Below are 5,851 nucleotides of genomic sequence, written 5' to 3'. Positions count from 1 at the left end.
ATTGTTACAACACTGTATATATACACATAATATGACATTTGTAATGTCTTTATTATTTTGGAACTTCTGTGTGTGTAATGTTTACTGTTCATTTTTGTTTATTTCACTTTTGTATATTATCTACTTCACTTGCTTTGGCAATGTTAACATATGTTTCCCATGCCAATAAAGCCCCTTGAATCGAATTGAAGGGACAACGTGACGCAAAATGACAATGTGAAAACGATTGGTCGATAGTCTGCTGGGTGGTGCGTTCTAAGTTCCTTCATTTATTGCCCAATGGGTTTCCTCTCCCCTCATTTATTTAATAATTCTAGCATATTCCACCACATTATGAGTCATAATACCCATAAAAACTAGCGGTCAATCACCGAAATGTTTCCAATCGTTTTTCCACCATTCATTTTTTCCATAGGGGATTTTAGAACCACTTTAAATAAGGTCTGTGTTTTGTGTAGGCTTACCATGGTATGACGTTTTGATAACTGTGTAAATTGTGGCACAGTTGGTAGAGCATGGCACTTGTAACGTCAGGGTTGTGTGTTCGATTCCTATGGGGTAACAGTAAGCACAAATAAGAAAATGTGTCTGTCAAGTGACTATATTTAAAAATTCTAAACTGGGTGGTTTGAGTCCTGAATTCTGATTGGCTTTAAGCTAACTGCTCATATGTCTAAGCAAGGACACTAAATCTGATTGATTGTTGAGTATTCTCTCAACATTTTATCTCACTAGATGTACTACATGTTTGGGTTCCTGTTCCCGGTGTTCGTCATTTTCGTCACCACCTGCTCCAAGGCCACCATCATGCTGTGCTACTTCCACTTGGATCTGGTTATCACAATAATTACATACTGTGCTCTATCTCTTTGGATGTAAATGCATTGTGTAATATTTGCAAAACAGATTTCTAACATTTACAGTTTGCCAGATTATCTGTGGCAATATATTTAGCTACAAAGTGTGAAGTCTGTGTGTCAACAGTAAATCTATTTAAATTATAATTAAACATTCTAAATGATGCAAATGTTTCTGTCTCATTTCACAAAATTTCTGTGCTCATCGATCCAAGCATTTAGACCTCACTACAGTGTCCCCAAAAAATATTGAGCCAAAACTAAAGAGTGTTGTGTTTTGTATAGGATTCACAGGTGGCATTCGTTCCTGACCAGTCCTTTAATGACAGTCTACTTGTTTACCTGTCTACGACCTGCACTACTTCTCCAAGCTCCAGATCATCAGTGCAGCCACTACCATCCTCTACTTCACCATGGTCATGGTGCTCATATTCTTCCTCTTTACAAGGGAGCCAACAACAGTGCCACACTACGCAAGGCTAGACTCTGTAACAGGTTTTTTTCAGAGGAGCTTAAACAAATAGGGTATCTCCTGATTTTTACTTTAACAAACACAGTGCTGGAGCTTTTGGCAAACTTTGGCAGATTCATTGGCTATTTCCAGCCACCCCTCTCAATAGGAATTTTATCAGATTTGAATAAATGTACGTTTGTAGTGTTGTAATAGTGAGCCGAGTCAGTTGAAAATATTGATGGCATGCATATTTTTGTTTTTTGTGTGCTCCTGAAGTGCAGTATTATGCAGTACGTCCAACCGGCCTCACAACCGCAGACTACGTGTAACAACGCCAGTCCAGTACCCCCACATCCGGCTTCTTCACCTGTGGGAGGGGGGGCGGGCGTGCTTGGTGTACAGAGAGCTCACAGAGGGAAGGTCCCAGCCAGTGATCTTTGAAGCTTTTGAAACAACTCTGTCCGTGTTCCCATATCAAACTGTAATAGATGAAGTGAGAATGCTCTGTAAGATGGTTGTGTAAAACTGAACCATCAGCTATTGTTTAACCCTGTACTTTTTCAGTTGCCTTATAAAGTACAGTCTCTGCTAGGCCTTCTTGATGATGTGTTTGGAGTTGATGTCCCAATTCAGTGAGTCGCTGATGTAAGTGCAGAGGAATTTGAAATAATCTGTCAGGGTTATTGGTTGGTCAGAGATTAGGACAGGGGACTTGGGGTTCTTTCTTTTCTTGTAGTCTATGGCTATCTCTGTGGTTTTTGAGGCATTGAGCGTGTCCTGTATACAGCGGGTTTGACACAAATGACTTGTTTAGTGTTCTAATTACGTTGGTAACCAGTTTAGATTAGCAATAAGGCACCTTGGGGATTTGTGGTATATGGCCAATATAGCACGGCTAAGGGCTTTTATTCTCTATGTTAGTTAGGTCGGGGTGTGATTTAGGGTGGGTCATCTAGGCGTTTATATGTCGATGTTGGCCTGTTATGGTTCCCAATCAGAGGCAGCTGTTTATCGTTGTCTCTGATTGGGAATCATATTTAGGCAGCCATTTCCCCTTTGTGCTTTGTGGGATCTTGTCTACGTATAGTTGCATGTCAGCACTATTATTTAGCTTCACGTTTGGTTTGGTTTTTTGTTCGGTGTTCATTTAATAAAGGCAAATGTACGCCTACCACGCTGCACCTTGGTCCATTCATAATGACGAGCGTGACAATTACGCGCAACGTGGAGTAAACTGGTTATCAACGTAATTAGAACAGTAAACAACTAATTTGTATCATACCCGTGGTATATGGTCTGATATACCATGGCTTTCACCCAATCAGCATTCACGTCTCAACGACCCGGTTTATAATAGTGTATTCACCCTTATGTTATACTAGGGAAATTGTTTCCATAGCTAGGGCTGGCAGTGAGGACTTGTGAAGAGCAGAATCAACAGCCTCTGCATAATCAAAACAGTTGCTTTGTGATGTTTGCTTTCATGTGGCTCTTTCGTTGTACAATGTTGACAGCTTTACTTAACACATTGTATTGATAAAATGGTCAAACTCTACTTAATAGCTACACTCACCAACACAGGATAAACTTTATCCCTCATTCTGGCCTTGACCAAACCAGTAAGTTGACCCTCACTAGCTGTACTTCTCAACATGGCTGGACTTATAGTGGTCTTCTCCCCGTTTAATGCTTTTATGCTCATCCTTGAAATATGCCATTAGGTCTGAAACAGACACCAAGGTTGACATACTGTGTAAACAATTCTCTAGGCTCAGTAAAACAAAAAATAAGTATCTACTGCTCTGCTAACTAGCTAGCTAGCTAAAGTGTAGTCAGTGGCTAGCAAAGACAGAGAGAAAGGGGAGAGAAGAAGTTCAACACTTTATTCAATTAATTTCAACACTTTATTCAATTCATTAAAATACAGCACATGGATTCCGCATGGATTAGGGCACAGAAGGTCTGTGATCTTGCTGGTGAACGGCAGTGTCGGCTAGAGATGACGTGCAGGAGCTTCCTGCAGGAATTCGTAGTCTTGCATGAGGTTCTCTGCTAATTAGCATTTCACAGTAAATTGAGGCGAATATATTGGTAAAACTCACCTTGTCCGAGATAGAATTAAACGGTTATCAAAACGTCACGCCAAGGTAAGCCTACACCAAACACATACTTAATTTGAAGTGGTTCTAAAATATCCTATGGAGAAAATTAATAGTGGAAAAATGATTGGAACCATTTCTGTGTTTGACCTCTAGGTTTTAATGTTTGCTTCCTCGTCGCTTCTTCTTCTGTGGGGTTTATCGGCGGTTGGCATCCAATGTTATGGGGCATTACCGCCACCTACTGTACTGGAGTGTATGCCAGAGACAGGGAAGGACTAAATCCCACCTGTCAGCCCCTTTTCTCTTAAAAAATATAACACAATTTTATGACTGTATCTAACGATGTTCTACTCACTATGCTCTTTAGACTCAATTCCTGTGTCCCCTTCTCCCTCATACTGGATCTCAGTATCTCTTTCCCCATCATACTGCCCACACTGTATTAGCACATACTCCACTGTCTCTGTGGGCATGAATTTGGAGTACCTCATATACTGTAGCTAAATGCTTGCAGACTCATCAACATAGCATGAGTCAGAGCATATACTCTAACTTTAAATCAAATCAAATGTATTTATAGAGCCCTTCTTACATCAGCTGATATCTCAAAGTGCTGTACAGAAACCCAGCCTAAAACCCCAAACAGCAAGCAATGCAGGTGTAGAAGCACGGTGGCTGGGAAAAACTCCCTAGAAAGGCCAGAACCTAGGAAGAAACCTAGAGAGGAACCAGGCTATGAGGGGTGGCCAGTCCTCTTCTGGCTGTGCCGGGTGGAGATTATAACAGAACATGGCCAAGATGTTCAAATGTTCATAAATGACCAGCATGGTCAAATAATAATCAGGAGTAAATGTCAGTTGGATTTTCATAGCCGATCATTAAGAGTATCTCTACCGCTCCTGCGGTCTCTAGAGAGTTGAAAACAGCAGGTCTGGGACAGGTAGCACGTCCGGTGGACAGGTCAGGGTTCCATAGCCGCAGGCAGAACAGTTGAAACTGGAACAGCAGCAAGGCCAGGTGGACTGGGGACAGCAAGGAGTCATCATGCTCCTGCTGTCTCTAGAGAGTTGAAAACAGTAGGTCTGGGACAGGTTTACTTTACAGGTTTACTTTACTATTTTTGGAACTTCCTCCACCCACTGCAAGGCCAACAGTACAGCCATCGGCTCTGCTGTGTATACAGCCAGGTGGTCTGTAATACATTTCCTTACTTCGACCCAACTTTCCTGTACAACAAAAGCTGGCAGAGTCCGACTTGTCCTGGGATCTTTTGATCCATCTGTATATATTGGTATAAAATCCATATATACTGTATCCAGTTGTCTTTTAAATAACTTGGATGGATCAACCCCATCCCTGTCTTTCCGTACTCTCTCCAGCACTTGTAAATCAACTACTGGAGGTGGGAGTAGCCATAGTGGACTCACAGGGATAGGTACTGTGGGGCTAAAGTCCATGCCATACAATCTCATCTGCCTCGCCTGGTTATCACCCACCCATCTAAAACTTTTATTCTGTCCATTATCATGTTTCCAACATGCCTGTAGTAACCCTTTTGTGGGGTTCAAACACCCCATGCCCCTGTAAGTTAACCCACTAGTTCATTGTCAGCTTTTGCCTTCTTATATGTAATAGCATCTCCCCCATCTCCAACTGTAGAGCTGACACTAGAGGACCCACTACATATTCTGCTACCTTGTGCCTATATGACATCAAGCCTTTCCAGTGATATCCTGGCTGCCGAACCATACACTATACTTCCATAGTCTATTACAGATTGGATCAAAGCAACATACATGGTCCTCAGTGAGGAACGCCCAGCCCCCCACTCTGTCCCTGTCATAGAGCGTCCCATTTAGAACTTTTTTACATTTTCCCACCACTCTATACATGTGTTCTGCACAGGTCAGCTTAGTATCAAAGTATATCCCAAGAAACCTGAAGGACCCCACCCTCTCCAAATGTCTTCCATACAACCTCAGGCATATTTCATCTCCCACCTAAAAAACACTGAGTTTTTTCTACCGAAAACCTGAATCCCCACTTCAATGCCCACCGCTCTACCTCAACCATTTCATGTACCTTCCTGACTTTGTATGGTACATTTCTTTGCCTCTTCCATTAGGCCCCATCATCTGCAAATAAAGACCTACCAATATCCGTCCATACCTGAGAGTAAACATTATTGATCATGATCGAGAACAAAAGCGGACTAATCACACACCCCTGCGGTGTACCGTTATCCACCAAGTAACTGTCTGACAGAGACTTCCCCACCCTCACCTGGATAGATCTTCCAAACAGGAAGTCCTTTATCCAATTGTACATTCTTTCTCCTACCTCCAAAAGATTAAGCTTGATTAGCAACCCCCTCCTTCCACATCATATTGTACGCCTTTTCGACTAATACCATATAGGTCAGGGATCATCAACTAGAT

The sequence above is a fragment of the Salvelinus fontinalis genome, chromosome 10, assembly GCF_029448725.1.
Source record: "Salvelinus fontinalis isolate EN_2023a chromosome 10, ASM2944872v1, whole genome shotgun sequence".
Lineage (NCBI taxonomy): Eukaryota > Metazoa > Chordata > Actinopteri > Salmoniformes > Salmonidae > Salvelinus > Salvelinus fontinalis.
This window is presented reverse-complemented; position numbering follows the sequence as displayed.